We start from the raw sequence: 20,468 nt of genomic DNA on the forward strand, positions 1-20,468 counted from the left end.
CATTGTCTGTCCACGTTCCGCCTGCATAGTTGGTTCTCTATCGCAGCAAGTGTTTTGGACCTAGGTTGGACTCAGTATCTCCCAGTCTACAGCTGGGAAAAGTATGATTTAGTCTCCTAAGAACAGAAATCTTATAGCTGCACTGGAGCCCCTGGGCCTCGTGCGTTAGCGTGCTAGGGTGTTTAGGGCTGTTGATACACGGGTCAAACTAGAGGACATCATGGTCCCCACTGCCTCTGATGAAAGCACACCGGCAGCGCAGGGCTCCTGGAGGCAGCGGGTGGCTCGCAAAGCCGAGCTCCGTCCCTGCGGCCCTCGCAGAGCCCCGGTGCCCGGTCGCACCCCGCAGTGTTCAGCGCGCGGACGGCGCGGGCAGCGCTTCGGCGCGGGAGGCCCCGCTGCCGGGAGGTGACTCCGCTCCGCGGCGCCCGCCTTCTGCAGCCTGTCAGGGGGTGATGTGCCCGCGCGCTGCCGCGCCGCGCGCCCGCCGAGGGGGCGGGCCGCGCCGCTCGGACAGACAGCCCCGCTGGCCAATGCCGCGCGGAGCGGCCGGCCGAGGAGCGGAGCGGAGCGGGAACGCACCAATGAAAGCTCGGTTGCTGGGCGCAGCCGGCGCGCACTGCCCAATAGGAAAATTCGCGGCGCGGGAGGAGCGCGTCGGTTCGCGTGCCGGCTGCAGACGGGCAGCGCGAGGCAGGGGCCGGCGGCGGGACCGTTGGTGGCGTGTGGTCGCGGCCCCGCCGCATCTGCCCGCCGGGCCTGTGGGGACGGAGGAGGGCAGGGTGCCTCTGCCCTTCCCCGAGTGCTTCCCCCGAGTGTGAACGTGGGGGGGGCGATTAACGCCCGCTTAATAAAAGAGTTGGAAAGGCGGCTGCCCGCACCGCCTGGCGGGGGGAGGCGGCTGCCGCCGCCCGAGGGCCCCCGCTGAGGCACGCTCGGCCGGGCCGGGGCGGGCTGGGCGGCCGGTCGGTTTCGCAGGGGCTGGCGTTCTTCGGCGTCGCCCTCGGGGCTCTTTCTGGGGGCGGCCTTAGGCGCTGTGGAGGGGAGCGCGCTGCCCGGGCGATGGCGCGCTGCCGGGCCGGGGCGCAGGAGCGGGGCCCCAGGGGCATGGCGGCACCGGGCGCGGGCGCTTGGTAGCGCGGGGGAACCGCCGGCGCGGTCTTAAAACGCAGCCGAAAATAAGAAAGAAAGGTAAACGCAAAAAAAGGGTTAATGAATCCCCCCCCCCCCGCCCCAACCAGGGCTCGCTGGATAAAGATGGTCTTGGCCACCCTTTGTAAATAGGGAGGAATGTGGCGGTGGGAGGGGAGAGTTAGTGCGGCTCCGTCTGCGCTGCTGCCTCGGCGGGTAGGACGGCGGCGGCGGCGCGGCCGGTGCAGCGGGCGCTGTGCGGGGAGGCGGCGCGGGAGCCGGGCGCCCCCCGGGCCGGGGAGGCGGGAGCAGGAGCGGCGGCACCTCGCAGGGGCTCCCGCTCCTGGGAGAGAGGAGGACGAGGGGCTTGTCGGTGCGCTGCTGAGCGATCGCCGATGTTTTATTGAAGGGCCTTTTTTTTTTCCTTCCTTTTTTTTTTTTTTTTTTTTTTTTTTCCCCTGTGCACCCGCCTCCCCGCGACACGGCGAAGGCGGCAGAAGCGAGGAAAGCCGGGGCAGAGCACTGGGAGGCGGCGGAGGCGATGGTGAGCAGCGCGGCGGCCGGGGGAGCGGGCGCGGCGGCCGGGCCGTGTCCTGGGAGCGGGCGCGCGGGGCGCAGCGCGTCCGGGATGGCTCCGCAGCGCGGTTGCACAGCGGCTCTTTGTCTGCTAAATGCCGCCCTTCGGGGTTTAACGGCGTTGTGGGGCGTATCGTGAGGTACGCAGCGAGGAGCTGACACACACGGGGGGCTAAAATCACACAGGCAGCGGCACACGCGTGCTGCCACTCCGCAAACCTACATTGTGTGCGCTAATCCTGCGCCGCGATGGGCAGCTCCCCTCGCGCAGGGGAGGCATTGCTCAGGTTATCTGTGGCATGCATAGGAGATGAGTCTCTTTGTAGCAAAGAGCAAGCAAAACTAACCTATTCTTCACGAACGTGAAAGGATTTAAACCTATTACCATCTTGAGAGACAAAGTAAGTCTTTTTTTTTTCTTTTCATTTTCCCTGAAGTACTGCTGTGCATGATTAAAATCTAATTAATGTTTGCAAAACTTGAACAACTCTTTAAAATGTCCAGTTCAAGCATGCAAATAGCAAAGACCTCTTTCTCCCTTACCAAGGCACTTGTTAAAAATGTGGAAGAGGGAATTCTTGCATCTACTTTGCTTTTTACAGTGTAGTCTTGTGCCTTAGGTCAAAATGTGATTCTTAGCATGTAAAAAAAATACTAAGCTGATTTTTAAGGCAAATAGGAATTTTGCTTTGATACTAATAATATTTTAAACACTAGATAGAAGGGGTTTTTTTTGGGGGGGGGGGGGGACACCGTTTGTATTAATGAGAATGATTTATGGTAAAAGTCATGATCCCGAATGACTGAACATTGACATTGGCTGATTGTATCTTCCTGTGGTTAAAATGCTGCAGTCCGTATTAAGTGCGTTACCCCTTTAAGCTTCTGTGAATTTAAACATTTTGTTTATAAAATTTTGGAGGACTACATGGTGCAATAGTGAAACCTGAAATTCTGGTGGCTTTGAAATGTTACGAGGTAGTGTAATAAAGATAACTGCTGTTTCTTGTTTAATCTGCTTTGGAACAAATTATGATTTGTTATATGAAATAATATAGCATATATATGATGACTAAAGTAACTGAAAAGGCTGGATAGTTCATAGTTCCTACAGGAGAAAATAAGTTGTGAGGTATGCTATGCTCCTCAGCATGCAAGATATTTGGATGGATGCTTGTTACATTTATTTTAAGCAACATCTCTGTAAATGCTTGTCTGAAATATTTAAATTATACGCTCCATTAGGCAAATGGGTTTATCTTTCCATTGCTTGGCTAGAGGAATGTATTGAGAAGGCAAGGTTTAGACGAACAATACAGTTTGACTGCATAGTTTCACTGCGTAGTTTATCCTCATGTATTGTCCAGAGATGCTTAGAATGTATTTTATTTGATATTGGTTGTTATCATAACAAAGTTGACTTTGCTGATTTTATTTTTTGATTTTTTTTTTTTAATCTCATAGTTCCTCTCAACATGAATGACTGAAATTCAATTAATGTGACTATAGATTTGATCTAATGTTAAGATATAATTGATGAAAAACAGTTCCCACCTTTGATTTTCATCTCTTCATTGCAGGGACTTTGGATGGATTTTAGTCTTGGTAATTCTTTGATAAGAGTTACAAATAAAGAGGAATTCATATTGTATTTAGTTAGGACACTGCATTGGAAATGGCAGAATTCCTCTCTTTGCTTATACTTTAAATTTTGTTCAAACTGCAGCTTAGGGATGATATTTTATCCTGAAGGCCATCTGCATGCATATAACAGTTATATAAAACTAAGCTTCTGTATCTGATTTTATGTAATGCAATACACTCTATTTCTGCAGTGTTTTTGGTGGATTTTAGTTAGTGTCTGAATTGATATACTGTGAGAAAGCCTGTTAGAATTCTTGTACTACCAGATTTATAATTTGTTGCTCTCAATATTTTATTGTGTGGGTATAAATCATTGACACCAGTGTTGTCTCATGCTTAGCTGTAACAGCATTTGTTTACTACATCTAGCTTATGCCTTTCCATTATGACCAAAATATGACAGTATCTTGTCCGGTATGAGTGCCTTCCGTTACTAATAGCCATCAAAGTAATCTTCAAAGCAGAAAGGTTAGGTCAAATTTTTTACTCTCTTGCCCCTCTCTACGAAAGGAGAAAAAGGCCAACTCCAGGGTTATACCAGCATGCACAGAAAAATGATTTCAGGTGCGTTGGATTCATTTACATTATTCTGACTTTATATGAGAATCACCTGGAAATTAGCACTGAGCCTTTATTTATTTTTTTATTTTTTCTTCTTCTTCATTAAAATGCCCATGTTCTTAGAAAAGTGTTTTTTCCCTAATACAGAACATTTAGGATATACATGTAACTAGGCAAACATTGTATGCCCTTCAGAAAAGGGACATAAAACCATGATATTGCTAAAGCATTAAGGACGTGAAGAAGGAGAGCTCAACTGTTCTCTTAAATTCCAGATTGGGTATGGTCTGTGCGTGTCCTGAAGTGAGGTTAGCCACGTATCTCAACAGACATTTGAAAAAAAGTAGGAACTTACCTAAATGTTTTAGATATCTGTCAGCTAATTTGTGTAAAACAAAGCCAAACCCAACAAACTGTGGCACAAGTTTTCTTCCCCCCTATTTGTTCTTTTTACTCTTACTCTCACATTTCACAGTCAATCAAAAATAAATCATAAAGCTGCTTCTGGTTCCATATGCTGAGGTTCTAGCTCTTCTGGGTTAGCTTGGGCTGCGTTGCTTTTAAATAGTATCCAAGATAAGTAACTTATATAATTTCAGTGACTCTTGCTCTTTTTACAGGTTTATTCTGCAGTGTTGTAGAACAGGCAGCTCAATTTGGTAAGATCCCGTTTTTTGAAAGGCTGGCAAGTCAGCCTTATGGCAGTCATGTTTTCAAGATGTAGCATTTTGGTGTATACACATGGCTAATCATTTAATAGTAAGTGGGCAGTGTCTATTATTCATCATTAATTTATATACACACTCATCAAACAAAGTATCATTTTTAGAGTCCTGATTAGACTCATTGATTGCCATCATTTTTCAGTACCTTGTGACATTTTAACTCACTAATATACATACCTCTTTAGGAACATCAGTCAATCTTAGAAATAAAAAATGTGCAAGAGACCCATTAAGAAAATATTTATGGGTGGTATTCCTAAATATTTTAATCTCTTGTAGAGATGGCTTTAGTTTAGCTAGTTAAGCCTGTATCTAGTCACTAGGCTAGAGTCTACAAAGAACATGACTGACTATACCTTCTTAAAATAGTTGTCGTTACTGGGAGCATACCAATATTGAAACAAATGACCTCTGTGTGAAAATAGTGAATCTTAGCTAAGGAACACACCAGTATACCCCTGAAATAGCTTCATTTATTTATTTTTAATGATTTACTATCAAATTATGTAAAATATTTGCTATAGAGTTGTATGTTTTGTCATCCAGTCTAGATAAAATTAATGGAAATGTCACTGGTTCCAGGTGAGGGCCATCTGAATTTCTTTTTAAGAGGCTGGCCAAAATCAAGTCGAGATCTGCTTAATCATATCTTTAAAATCAGGTCCTATGAGGAGTTAACCGAGAGAAACAAAATCAGTGCATACTTTTGAAGATGCTGAAATCTGTGCTTTCTCAAGGCTGGACTTTTTGCACAAGCTAGAAAATGCTTGCTAGGAATAGTTTCACTGAGGAAAGAACCTGAATATGTGAGACTGAATATGTGTAGTACTGCATCTCTCTAAATACCTCTTTATGAAGGATCTGTTGGTCTGATTCTACATGTCTTTATACTGAGTAATCAGCTGATATTGGTTACAGTGAGATAAACTGAGCAATTTTGAGTATTGAGTATATTTTGTAAGAGCAAAATTAGGATTGTAGATCACAGGTTCCAGGCTGAGTAGCCTGAGAAAGTAATTGTCATCCAGCAGTTGTCTAATGGCTGTTGAAATGAGAGAGGTTGATTGTGGTTTAGGGTCTGATGGGCAAGTCCTCTTCTTCACTGTGGTTTCAGAGTTCTCAAAATTGCGTTAACATGGGAAAGAAATGATTCTCAGTTTAAGAGATGGCTCTCCCATTTTAGAGGCAAGGCAGGTTTGGGAAGCCTGTAAAAATTCTCTCCCTTCTTCCATATTTATGTGGTCAGAAGTAAATCTCCCATCCTAGAAATCTGTCATGCTTTTTGGCTACTAGTTTGTTTATAAATAAATGGAAACTGCAAATAGGATGTTACATAATTGTTCAGAAGAATGGGACCATATAAAGTAGAGCTATTACTACAATCTCATAACGGCTGTGGAAAAACCTAATATTGGGAGGGATTGGAAATTGGAATCATTGGAATGATTTTAAGATAATGGTTTAGAGAAGCATTTTTCAAAAGGAAAATATTGCTCCTCCTCCTAAACAGAAAATCTTTAATACTTATTAGTGATAGTACTATGCTTTGTACAGCTTTCACAGAAATCAATAATCATCAACAATAACGATAGAAATTCCTGTCATCAGTGATGACCGTCTTTGGTTATAAGTGATTGATTTGGGTATTGGTGTCTGCAGCAAGAAACTAACCCTGGTGACACTGCTGGTGGCAGTATTAAAAGACATTAAGATTCATTAAGAACATGTGGGAAGACTGAGCTTCTGTGCTTCACTCCCCAATTTCTATTGCACTGGGAAGACCATCCTGTGGTGTTTTTTTTCTTTCTTTCTTTCTTTTTTTTTTTTTTTTTTTTTTTGAATTCACGCAGTATATTGTGTCTCTACAGAGATGGCATCTCTTAGATAGTTTAGGATCTTTGTCCCATAAGGTGCTTGATTGTAGTGTCAAAATCTTCTACGCACGCCTCAGTTTACGTTGTTTCTAATTATGGTTTTCCTGCCTTTCAGTGCACATGTATTTTTATTTCGGGAGCTGCAACAGGATTTCCACGAGCTACGATGTAGCGAGTCTGCCACTAATCTGTTAGTTTATGATTTTGTAGGTCAGGGAGAAATTGAGCTTTTGTTATCTAACCAGTATCATCTCTTTGCTCCTTCAGTGCTTACATGACATCTCAAGTTGGTTAATGATTAAAAGGACATAGTCAAGATATCTTTCACAATTTAATTTTTATTATTTGTTTGTCTACTGATTGCTGTCATAAGCCATTGGAAGCTTGCATTCTAGTGCCTTACCAACAGACTCTTGTCCTTCAGAACAATTACTGTTTAGCTGCTTATGGTCTGTTTAAGACTTGTAAAGCATTTACTGTCTTCTGAAACACATTACTGAAGAACTACAGCCTAGACATTGCAAGTGAGATGGGAAAAAGCAAGTAAGGTCAGTTTGGGGCCACTCTTGACATTGTGCAGTTATGATAAAGCCAAAGTATTTCTTCTTTTCCTTCTTTCTCTCAGAACTTAATAATTTGGGAGTATAGAATTAGGCATCATTCTTTCGTTCTGATAGACGCTCTGAGAGCATACTTCCCAGGGGACTGATTGCAAGACCTGCATTCTCAGTTGGATACATTTTGAGTTATCTAATGAAGTAATCCCTGTAAGAATTCTTACAGCTATAGTGACCTTGACTTACTTTGAGGCGCAGAGCAGTAGCTTAATTTGAAGTACCGGGCAGAAAAAATATCTTCACAGGATCTAGGCTTTGTACCACATTTGCCTTGTGTTATGTTTTTTAAATAGATTTTTTTTCTTATTTCTGCTGTCATAACAGAATGTTCAAAAAAAAAAAAAAGATGAAAACTCTTGAGAAGCTAACAATGTTAAAATAAGCAGGAGGAGGGCAGGATGCGTACAAAATCTTTTTTTATAAGGAAGACTTATATCTTCCAGAATTCTTCAGACTGATTACTGTCAGGCAGTTCCCATGAGCGTCCTAGCAGAGGCAAGTATCCAGTAAGGAGCTTCCAGGAGGCAAGACAAGTTCTGGAGGAAAATGATGTGTAATTTAAGGCTTCTTGTGTAGCTGAAATGCATAGGCATGTGTTTTTGGAGTAGAAAGAGTTAAATTCAACTTCAGCAGGGGCAGCAAAGTTTTGAATAGGGAGGGTGAGGCAGCTGAAAGCTTTAGGTGACCTTAGTTTTGACACTATGTTATGTAAATTGCCATTGTTGTCTGCTGACTTGTAAAAGCAGGTGTGTTTTTGGAGCTCTAACAGAATACCATTAACTTGCTAGATTCATGAGTTAAATATTACAAAAAAACCACTTTTAATAAATTTGATGTGGACATCTATTGAAAACAGTACTAGGAACATTTAAATTCTTGGCAGTATATTAAAAAATAATCATTTAATGAGACTTTCTAGCTGGATCCACTCTGAGCTTTATAAGTGGAAATGTTACCTTCTGGGAATACCAAAAGGTATGTATTAAATCAGTCCGGAAGAAAGTTAGCAAAGCCTGTATTTTTTTTTTCCCCCATAAACTAGAGAGAGAGTTATCTTTGCACAGAACAGCCCAGTGTTCCACTGTCAGTAATGGAGTTGGTGGAGATACAGATATTTTTTAGGTTCTAGAAATGTATCTAATGTGCTCATTCAAATATACACCCTTGCTTTCACTAAATAACAGCAATTTCTTTTTTAAACAGGAAAAAATGCTATGTTAACTTGTTGCTGTAACAATGTCTTTCCTTAATTTATCTACTTTTGTTGTAGTGTTAAGTGAGTGAAACTAGAGCTACCCTTGCCATGAACTTAATTGCCTGTTCTTCATTTGCTACGGGAGTGTAATTTCTATCCATGGGTTGGAAGTATATCAGTGTAGTTCCTCCATGGGACCTTCTCATTACAATAAATGTTCTTTATTTAATCTGGGTTATGTGGTGATAATTTTTAATTTATTTTTAAATAACTGAATTCTTGGTCATTAAGCAATTCCTACTCAGGCCAGTGACAGGAGTGCTCACTCAGACTATCACTGAATTATTCCTGTGACTAACAGACTTTATTGCAGTAAGTGTCCATTTTTGCTGGATTCACTGCTTGATGACTAACTTCTGAAAGAGCTGAATGTGTGTAGCAATATTGGGTAGACTTATTTTTGCAGGTTACAGAGATTTCCCTAGAGCAGAATGGATTGCAGTGTAACTTCAGATCTGGTTTGTAAAATGTGGACTATTTTGGGAGAGGAGAATCTGATGTGTGACACTTCAGGTGGTTATGATGACTTTAAGCATATCAATTAGATGCCTGAGGTAGAAAAGGCAGCCACTTCTGACCGCATATAAAATCAGTGGATAGAGAGGGACAGACTTATCTAGAGGTTGATTCAAAGCATAAGTCCAATTTAAGTGCTTTAACTGGCACCTTGGAGGAGCCTCTCTCCCACCAATAACCAATATGGATAGCATAGGGAGACTAGTTTCCTAAGTTAAGCATGCATGTCAGGTACTGAAAGTGAGACAGCATGAATATTCTCCTCAAATACATCAAAACATTTAAGAGCACTGACGTTGTGGGTATTTTCCTTGTTCGTTGATGGGCTGAGTGTTCTTGAGACAACTGTTCATAAACTTCACCCATGAGGTTATTGTCATTTTGTGCAGTTGTCAAAAATTTGAATGAATTCTTCAGATTGTTGGTTGAATTTCTTGTGATGTGTATGAGTGTAACATCACTCATATATCAGTCTAGTAGAATCCATAAGCTTGCTACTCTAAGAGTTTCCATTTCAGTTTTGCTTTTATTGAGAAAGTAGAGGGAAGCATTAGATATGACTGAATACAGAGAGAAAGGTGGGCATGAGCATGACTGGCAGTGTTATCCTAGGACTTGTCAAGGAAAATCTCTCTATTATCAACACCAGATGCATAGGAAATTTCATTTAAAAATTGTTTCATAAAACAGTGTTCTTTTAAAGTGGTGTCTTTTTAAGGAAATGCAAGCTTTATTAAATGTTGCAGTGCTGCTCTAGAATGTGTACAGAATGCTGTTGTTATTGGTGTAGACACTTCTAACAATATTCTACTCTCTGAGATATAACCCTAACATTTTAGTAATCCTTTACAATGGGTTAAAATGACTTAAAGATTAAATTGCTGGAAATAGGAAGTCTTTTGCCTCTCATGGCTGAATCTGTTTCTCCATTTTGATAGGCCAGTGACAATGAGCTCTCGTTTGCTATGTGTTACCTATTTAGGTCAACTCTGAAGTATTTGAAAGAAAAATGCTTATATATGGTAACAATACAACAGTATCAAGTGTGTTTAATACAACCATGACGATAACGTGTTATCTATGTTTGACTTTTCAGTACTTCACAAATCTGACTTATAGTTAGTAAAAATACAGTACAGCTATTGTATATTGCTGTCAAGCTTTGATTTAGAAATAAACCCTATTTTAAAAAAGTGAAGTAGTGTGACGTTCCTAGTAGAACTCTGAGTCTGATGCAAGGAAGCCTTATTCATGTGATTTGTAAAATGGCAATAACCCCCAATAAAACTCTGTTTCAGTTTCACATGTCAATAAGTACACCTAATAGTGGTCCCAATGTGTTAAAAACATAGTTTTACTGTATGCAGTAGCCCTAAACTTGAGAATTTTCTGGTATCCTTAAAATGCAGTCTCTTCTGTCTGAATAAATATCACATTTGACTTTATTTTATCAATGTAATGTCAAGTGAAGTGTCAAACATGAATGCTGACTTAAACTGGCAATGTTCCGCTTTGCGCCACAGGCTGGGTCATGCCATGCTGGTATAACTTCTCCACATATTTTTGGTTTGGTTCTTCTTTAATTCAGTGTGACAATACAAGTAGTGAGTTATTGACAGCCGCTAAAGTGAGACCATTATGACTATAATCAATAACACACCTGCTCAGAATAACAACTACTCTGAGGGACATATTTTGTATTGATTCAGAAATTCATGCTGTCTCCACTACCCCCAGTCTGCTACTTCCATAATTTAGGTAATAAAATCTCTACTTTAGAGAAGCTGTTATCAAGTTAAATACCAAGAAATGATGACATATCAGTATGTAAATTACACATTGAAGATTTTACTACAAACAGAAATGGCACTTGCTAAATTCCTGTGGGTCCTGATTTAGGACCAAGGTACTTCCTTACCACAGGCAGAAAGATAATGGAAGTAAAAAACCATGTTCCCTCTCCAGAGGTCATGCTTAGAGATGGAGGGTAAGACATCTTGTTTTTTGAATGCAATGTAACAATGGAAGCTTATTGAATCACACAGTCTCTAAGTTTGAATCTTTTCCAGTATTTCTTTAATAGTAATCATCATTCCAGTTCTGTCCCTAAACTGGAATGTAATTTTTTCTTAATTTTACTGATACATCTTTCTCTCTAATTGAGGAACACATTTTAAAAGATTGTTGCTGTCCTCTGTTTTTCTTTTGCAAGCCTACACTCATTGAAATTGAACAGCACATGCACATAATGACCAGGAATTTTGAAACAAGTGTGTTCCTTAAAAAGTAGTATCTATCTTCCTGGACATGCCTTACTTGGCACCTCTCTGTTTATTTCGTCGATCAGATGATTAGCCATGAGTCCAATGGAAAATTACTGTGTGATTATGTTGAATGGAATAAAATCCCTTCATGGGTTTTAAGCATGGTAAGAAAACCTCAACAATGTATCACAAATAATTTTGTCATGTGAAGTGTATACTAAACTTCAAGTTCTATTATTTATACAAATGTATATGTATATTATAGATTCTTGATCTGAATTTCAGATAGAAAACTCAAGTTTGCTAGTGTTGCAGACATTAGAATATAGCCTTCTATTTCTGATGATCTTTATATCCAAAGCACCCACAATTTGTCAACAGAGTAACCTCAGTGTAGTCCAGAGGAATATGAATGTCTTCAGTTTTACTGTACTTTGGATTATTAAATAAAGCCTTAATTCCTAGTTAACTCCTTGATCTTGCTTCTTGCCTATCTTCTGTTTAGCATAGGTATTATACCAAAACTGTAGTTGCTCTAGGAACAATTATGGTGTAAAAAGACTGATCTGTGTTTTAAATGTTCAGGACTTGGTGCTAAGAAGCTCAGCATCAGGACTGTTTAGTGAAACCTTTCCATACCTTGTTTGAGGTAAATTTAACCATATTCTTAGTGGGATATTACATTCTTTTTGATATAATAATACTTTACATACTTGGTTGTTTTTTGCTTCCTTATTTCGGTGAACGGATGCTGAGATAACAATACCAAAGTAAGACAAATAATAGCCCAGACAAAATGGTGTTCCTCAGACAGTTTTCTTAGGACATTATTCAGGAGCTCACTCACTAGTGTTTTTGTATATGGCAAAATATCAGCGGAAAACACACATTCTCAAAGAAGGTATTTCTTGGAATAATATTTGCCACATTAGGTTCTTCCTCCCTCCCTCCCCCCCGCCCCCAACCTGACATGCTCCTGTAGGTGATAAATGGAGTCTTCAGCTATTACAAGCTAGGTACTGTGTTGATGTGAAGTTTTTGAATTGCAACCCAGGCTCATCTATCTGTTCAAGGAAGTAACTACCTTTTTTCATTTCTGACCCCACAAAACACTTCCCTCTGTTTTAAAGCAGAGAAACATTATTACAATAACTCAGAATTTCAGAAACTTTAGGTTTTTATGAGACTGAAGAACTGATGTTAAGCAGTACTGAGGTTTGCTGTATTCATTAGCTCTCCAGGAAGATCTAATGCAACTTTGCTAGTGACTTACAGCCCAATAATAAAATTCTTGTTTTGCATTGTTATCTGTGATCTTTTTTTTAAATCAGAAATTAACATAAGCACAAAGTATTATTGACTATATAAAAGTTAATCTCTTCAGTGCTAAGCAAATATTTGCATTTAAATGATCAGGAGGTAATATAGGATACTATTTTTCCAAGGAATGTTTCCTGACATTTGAAAATACTTACTCTCTTCCCAATGAGAAGTCTTAATTCTTCCCTCCTCCCCCCACCATGCGGACAGGTATCATTGTACTTTTACTGAGACAGAAAAAGGGGGGACAGAAAATTCACAGGGGTATTTCTTGAGCTGTTGGATCTTCTGCTAACAAGGATCTGATGAGTTTTGCAGCCTGACATGTTCAAATTTCATTTGAAGGCAGATCAGTGATGATTCAATTTTGAATAAAAGGAATATGAGAGAACCTCTGAGCAATCTAGCGATAAGATGATATGTTGTCTGAGACTTTCAGTGGTCCCTTAGGAGCTTAGGCCCAGATTCTTAAAGGGATTTAGGCACCCAGCTCCTGTTGAATTCCCTTATTTCTTTAAAATGCTGTCACTGAAACCCAGGAAAGTAGGTTTCTCAATCCTTCTAAAGATCTAGACCACAGGTACCAACTTCCTTTTGACTTGTTTCTTTTGGATTTAATGGATGTTCCAGCTTTACTTAAAAATAAAGATGTGTTAGTTTGGTAAAATGTATTGGCAGATATGTTTAAAGAATTAAAATATTGAAGTTATTAGGGAATCGACTTGCAGGTTAATTATAGAAAAATGTGTCTAATCCCCCAGATTATTAAACTAAGAAGAGCTTTTAGCATAAAACAGTAGCTTGATTTTTACTTTGCTTATTTTGGGGTATTTTTTGATGTCCAAATATAAATGTATATATATGTACACTGGTGTCTCATTAGCTCCTGAAATGCATGGGAGTTGGAAGACTTCAGGTCATACAGTGAATGCTGGCATTCTGTGGCCTTTCCAGTGTGTTTGTTTAAAACTGTGTATGCAGGTTTGGGGGCATTCAATACATTCCTGAGTAAAAGAAATCCAGAGGTACTTATGAAAGTGAAGAGTTTCAAAATGTAAAGTTTCTGTTTATACTATTTTAAGATGTATAAGTCCAGTTTCCAGTTGAGATTGTATAATCCAGAGAATATTGAACATTCACACTTGCTTCAGGCTGTCTAGTGGGCTATATTGCCCACAATTAAATAGATGAATGTGCAAATAAGGACAGGCATCCCTCCAAACAACTCTATCTATATTTAGCAAATTCTTCTCATTTCCTCCTCTGTAGGAGGGTAGTGATGTTGGTAACCTTAACATTGGCCAATCGTACTGTGAATGTGTTAAGCCTTGTCCTTCAAGATGTTTTACTTTCTCATATTATTTTGACCTTGTATTCTCTCCCTTTCTCCTGGATTAAATCTTTGTCCTAAGCAAACAATTTTCTTCACATTCTCTGGCTGAATTTAAAAATAAATAAAAGCCAGTTCTTTGTGCCTTGTGCCACAAAAGAATGGGAAGAACTTGAAAGTTTCACAAATTAAATGTTCTGAAACTTATGAAGGATATAACCAAGGCAGGGGGCCATACAAAGAAACTTTTTTTTCTGGAAAGCAAAGCTACACATTCTATACCTTTTTAACCTCACTTTATGCCTCAATATTTGAAGGACCACAATGCCTCTTTTTAAAATGCAGCAAGTTTTCCATCTGAAGTTACCTTTAGAAAATACTGAATTCACAGTTTGTCTAGTTTTCTTAACTGATATTTGCGTCTTCCTTTCTCAAGCTTCTGGATCATACAAACGTATTAAAGTTGATGCTGTGGTTAGCAGGCTTGAAAGATGCAGACCAATTCATGTTATAATCTACATGATTTTCCTAAATAGATGACTAACCTCAATTTAAGAAAGTAAGTATAACCGTTTAATCTCACATTTGCTATATTGCTACATTGAAATGTTGTGTTTCAGTAGGGAGATTTTGTAACTGTTAGATTTAGACAGTGGCTGGTGTGAATTTTCTTTCCTTATTAGGAGAGGGAAATATTCCAAATTCCCATCTACTTGAGGCCAGAACAAGACTATGTACAGGTTTTCATGAAGTTAACTTCTTTCTTTCTGTGTTTTCATCCAGAAAAAGCAGTTTAACGTTAATTTATAGAGATGAATCTTAAGTTGCAGAAATCGCCACATCAATCGGTAATGCCAAAATATGATGCAAAAGCTATTGTTGCAATGAATTGTAAAGAAATAGATACAGCATTGAGTGGAAAAACTTTGGAACTAGAGTGATAGAAAATCAAGTCATAGCAAGTTAAATCATAGAGCATAAAGACCTATCAGATTATCTGGTCCATCTTTTTCAAGATTTGTCCACGTAGCATTTAAAATCATTGCTTCAAGCTGGAATGTTATGTAGTAAAGGGAGGAGACCTTGGGTTTCATTTCAGTCCCTTCTGCTAATTTTGGAACACGTTTGTTTCAGTTGCCTCTTTCCCATTTTTACTTCTGAGTATCCTATTTCTTAAGACTTAGTTGTGCTAAAGGTATAGACTGCAGATACTGTTCCTGGGACATCGGGTGACAGACTGGGTAATGCTTGTATCATATTGTAGTAGTATAGTACTTACCATAGCATTTATCGTGGTTCCTGAGTCAGCTGCACCACTGAACCTCTGAGGTCTACGACAGTAGTCCGAGTTTAGCACTTCCTTCTCTTTCTTACAGGTAAGGAAAACACTGTTTCCTTTTCTTTCAAATATGAATTTGTATAAATGATATAACTTCCATCTGCATTCTTACAGCCAGGTGGCTGGCTTTGGTCTTTTAGGAGAATAAAGTAAGATACAGTAATAATTTCTGAAAGTATATCCTTCAAACTACCAGCATGTTATATCATTTCATTGTCATCACAGAAATCTGAGCTGTACAGTAAGCAAATGATTTCACATTGGAACTTTGACTGAAGGTTAGCTGTGTGGGGTTTCCTCTGAATCTGGGCAGTTCTGCTGTTCTTCTGCCTTTTAAGTATCTTCCGCATAACATCTGCTTCGCAAGACTTCATCGTTCTGCTGGTTAGAAAACTTCTCAATACTCTAATTTATTTATTTTTATTTAGCCAGTTCATACCAATACGTTCTTGCGCTTCAGTGGCCTTTCTCTGTCCCTGAGACTTGCATGGTTAGTATATTTAGAGCAGTTCTACCCCCATTCAGCCTTTGTTTTGCTGGGCTAAGTAATCCAAACTCTTAGCAGTCTCCTCACGTAAAATGGTCTGTCCATTCCCTGATAGTTCTAGCAGTTCATACTTAGTCGAGTCAATCTTTTTCTAATATGGTTCTTAAGAATGCTGAATACCAGATGCAGTTCTTCTGTTCTCATCTACTATGGGCATAGTGGCATTAGTAATTCCCCCCTTCTATGGGAAATATTTCGCTATTACATCCTAGTATTACTTTATCCTCTTTCACAGCACATAGTGTTGATCTCTGAGTTACTGTATAGTTGACTAATACTTTTTTTTCCTTCTCTGCTGAAGAAATTCAGGTTAGGTCTACCTGTTACCTTTATTAGAAAAAAAAATATTTACCTTGCAAAGGAAACTTTTTTTCTCTGGAAGGAAAATTTTCTTTCTCTGATAAAATCTATTATACTGTGTGTTTTGCTTTTTCAGTCAGACATAATAGAGGTTTACATAAAGAACCAGGCACTAAAGATAGGGAATATCTCAACAAATATTCAAACAAAATAGCCAAGAGAGAGTATACTGCTCCTTTACTCAGTCCTGGTGACGTTTCTCTTTTAGTAAAGCTAGTATGAGAGAGTATTCGAGTAACACTATTTCAGGACCATACGTCTGAAAAAGAGGGAGAGATTTATGTGAACTAAGACTACACAGGTAGCGTTAGGAAAATGCTGACATCCTGGCAAAGGAACAGAGAAAGTGAAGGTGTTTTCTAAGGTGTTTTCTCCAGCAAAAGATGGGCATTAGTTGGACTGAGGAAACTGCAAAAGTTGGCAATAGAAGATGTATGTATGAGTAAGACTGGTGTGTATTGGCTTTTTATTGGATTTTGCCTTTTGTGCTACAGGTTTAATACCTGTGAGTTAACAAATAATTAATGCTGCATTTTTAAGTGTTGTGTTTTACTTTATCAAACAAATTGGCTACTGATCCCTGTGGTGAAAGAGTTTACAGGTGCCAGATGGAGTTGTCTGTTGCAATAACATAGTTGGGTAAAGGAGGCTGAAGGCTAGAGATTCAACCCATATGTGACTGTACTGCATGATTCAACAGATGATACAGAAAGCTAAACCTATCAGAGAAAGCCTTTTAGCCCTTGAGAGGTCTTAAAAAACCAACCCAACAACAACAAACTAGGGTGTAGTTTGTCTAGGCACTATGAAAGAGGGGGAAAAAGTCATTAAAATTCCAGAATAAACATAACTATTTCCTATGGAAAGAGGGTGAAGTTTAGAGGAAAGCAGGTGTCTCACAAAGGAGAGAGTAATTTTTGGAAGCGGTAAACCAAGATTATATTCTGGGATTATAAAAGCTTCAAAAAGATTAATACAGGTATCTCAGTTTAAGAACAGAACTATTGAATCAGAAGTAGGCAAACTTTGGATCTATAATCTACAGAAAGAGTCCTGATCTTCAAAGGGTTTCTGCAGTCACATAAATTCATAAGGATAAGTGATGTAGAGATCTCACTTTACTGTTTTCATAGTAGCTCAATTAAGAAAAATCAGAATTTCATGTAGTGTTCGATTTAAGTCATCTTTCTGCTGACTATATTAATATATCTGCATTTAAATGTGAGACTATTATGCAGAGAATATAATTTTGTTTACCACTTTTGAGACTGATGTGAATAGAATCAATACCTGTTGCTTTGTTTTTCATTACTGCAAGCATCTGAAATGTTGACAGAATTTACCTTACTTCTGGCAAACAGATCACAAAATCCTTATAAATACATACCAGTTGACGTACTAGGACATTCTTCAAAGAACTAGTGGGCTTAGCATGTCACTGTCTTCTGACTTTAAGAAAAGAAGTTTAATTAGGAGGATCCTACTAAAACAACATAGCTACAGATTACAGGTTTGCACAATTTGCGGGGAGTCCAGAATGAGTATAGCTGTAATTAAAAATCAGTCAGCCTATTTCAGGGTGTGGTTGTTATTGTTTTCGGGTGCATGATTGATTATTTAGTGACTTTAGTAGCTGCAGAGAATATAAAATATTTACACCAAGCTGGAGAATTCTAATGGGGAAAATAAATCTCACAAGAAGCTTCCTTCTAGTGAATATAAAACTCGGGAATTATGAACAAATGTAACAATTACAGAATTTTAGTATTAGTGTTTAACAGCCTGTTATTAATTTCTCTTCTCAACACAGGTGTAGTTTCACCAAATACACTTGAATTATTGATGTGTTTGAGAGGAGAATCATGCACCGCATTGACTTCTTGGGAGACATTTGACACTTCACTGCCTCTTAACATTGTCCTTCTTTCAGCAAATGTCGCTTGAGACTCTTCTAATAACAACCAAAAAAAAAGTGCTTGTGCATTCTTGTCGTTTCACATGATATTAAGTGACTGATTTCTGATAGAAATCTTGAGTTTATAGAGGTTTCTCCCAGTTCTACCTCAGAATAATTGCTTGCATGTATTTTTGGAGGCAAGGCACTTCAATAGTAGATTCTTTATGAGAAACTAAGTATTTAAAATACCTTTTAGATTATGAAATTGAAAAAAAAATATTGGTCACATACAGTAACAAAGACAAAGACCAAGAGGCTAAAAGTAGGTGAAATATCCAGGAGAAAAAATGTATGCCTGCTTTGTGGATCCTTCTTCGACTAGGGAATTTAGAGCAGTCACTGGAAGATGACAGAATCCAGTCCCCTGCATTACTGGACCCAGAGGCCATGCTGTGTCATTACTAATGCATGCAGGCATGTTCAGTAAAATTCATGGTTATACAGCTCATTGTCATGGTCAGAATTCATTATGGATGGGTGTGGGTTTTTTTTGTTTTTTTTTTTCTTTTTGGTTTTTTTTTTTTTTTTGGTAGCTCCCACTGATCTGGAATACTTCAATAGGCAACACAGTCTAATATATGTTGATGGGTACAGTGTGGAGAAATCTTATTTTATTCAAAATCTGATGGAGGGGAAAGATTTTACTGTAAAGGGTGATTGAACACTGAAATGGGTTGCCCAGATTTTATCCTTGGAGATTTTCAAAACCCAACTGGACAAGATCCTGAGCAACCTTCTCTAATTTCCCCTGCTTTGAGTAGGGGAGTTGGATTGGATGATCTCCAGAAGTCCCTTCCAACCCCAACCATTCTGTGATTCTGTGAAAAGAAGATACTTAATAACTGAATATCCTTCAATTATTCTGTCTTCTACAAGAAGAAGCAAAGCTTCAAGGATCCTGGTGATGCAAAGGGCAGAAAGTCCAGGAAGGAGTTTCTGGGGTGCAAGGCAGTCTCCTTTTATGTTTCACACCAGCAAATATAACCCATCAGTGAATCTCCCAATGTGGGCAAAGCTGTGAAGAGAGAGCTCAGTAGACAGTCATGGGTCAGGCAGGGTTATGGCTACAGTTCTGAGGAATCTATTAGCAGTTGCATTTATGAAACTCCAGAAATGGTTCACAGCTACTTTCCCATGGCTAAAAATATAGGAGTCTTTCTTGGGCTGGGAAGAATGGCATCATCTATGAAAGTCCTGCTGATTAGATAAATATAATTTACCCTCTTTACTGACTATGTTGTATCCACTGAAACTGACACTTACGCTCAAACCTTTGCCTTTAGTGAAATAAAGAATTTACAAAGTTTTATTTAAATTTAAAGTCTTCCAGTGTCATTTTATACAGCTGGTTTCAAAAATAGTGAATATCATCTTTTAATGAATTTCAGCTTTACCAGTAGATGCATGTTTCTCTCATAATCTGTTTTGTTTCTATTTAGTATTTTGTACTTCCTGAGTAATATTTGCAATTGCTTTTCTACAATACCAGGTTAGTAACAGCAGCCGGAAACCATGTTTAGCTCAGCTGGAACATCTTGGCCTCTAGAGTTTTTTTGTTATTACATTCAGAGTAAGAAATAACTGCCTGCTTATCTTTGTGGTATTTTGATTCCCTTCTCCTTCTCATCCCCGTTTCTTGTTCAGTATTATTTTATAGGTTAGACTTAAGACAGATGCTAGGAAAAGTAAATCCAAGTTGATTGTAACAGATATTGTCTGGCGTTGGCATGTCTGTAACTGGAAAGATGAAAACAATAGGCAGTAAATGTTTTGGACAAGCTGAAAGGAGTTGCTAAAATAATTCACAATTGTCTTGTCTGTTAGGCTGGATAAACAAAACAAAAATGATTTCCTTTTATTTATGCACATATTTCAACAGCCTCAGGAATTGCTGTATTGTTGTATGTGATGCTGTATTGAGCTGTACTTCTGCTAAGTGCTTGCTTTTTGTCAACATACTTAGTGTTACCCTCCCTCAGTTTTTATCAGTGCAATCATCCTGTAGTGAATGTGGTGCTGTGGCTAGGTCCTGGGACTGGGAGACCTGTGCTTGCTTTTCACCTCTACAGTTGGTCTGTATTAAAGCACCTAGAGGACATCTTTGTAACACTAAAATAATAAATGTGCTTAGCCCCTGTTTGAAATCCTGTATCTGTGGAGCTGAGTTATCTGTTGAGCATGTTTTACTCTGGCTTTGTCCCCATGAGATGAGCTGTTGAATGTGTGACCAAACAGTTTTGGAACCAAGTCGTCACTTTTAGCGTCAGTAGAAGGTCATACCCTTGTCAGCCAGCGTTGGCTCAGCATAAGATTCCAGCCAGAATTGTCTGCATTTTGCCTGGAGCTGTTCTTTGGGAGACCTTCACCCTTTACTGTGTTGGGAACCGCTAATATGGTGGGTCTTTTGAATATTTATAAGAGACTTATTAAGATAGTCCTTACTGTAGTTGTT

The 20,468-nt window shown here is 39.3% G+C and overlaps 1 protein-coding gene across 2 annotated transcripts in view; it reads left to right on the forward strand.

Annotated features, from left to right (window-relative positions):
* The first annotated feature begins 1,259 nt into the window (after positions 1 to 1,259).
* The window catches only part of ARVCF (ARVCF delta catenin family member), a 303,201-nt gene continuing 283,992 nt past the window's right edge, over positions 1,260 to 20,468 (forward strand). For both annotated transcript variants that reach the window (XM_064522119.1, XM_064522120.1), the window contains exon 1: positions 1,260 to 1,675. The gene's annotated coding sequence lies outside the window, so the exon portion shown is untranslated. The remainder of the gene's footprint in view (positions 1,676 to 20,468) is intronic.

Source organism: Dromaius novaehollandiae, chromosome 17, assembly GCF_036370855.1.
Source record: "Dromaius novaehollandiae isolate bDroNov1 chromosome 17, bDroNov1.hap1, whole genome shotgun sequence".
NCBI lineage: Eukaryota > Metazoa > Chordata > Aves > Casuariiformes > Dromaiidae > Dromaius > Dromaius novaehollandiae.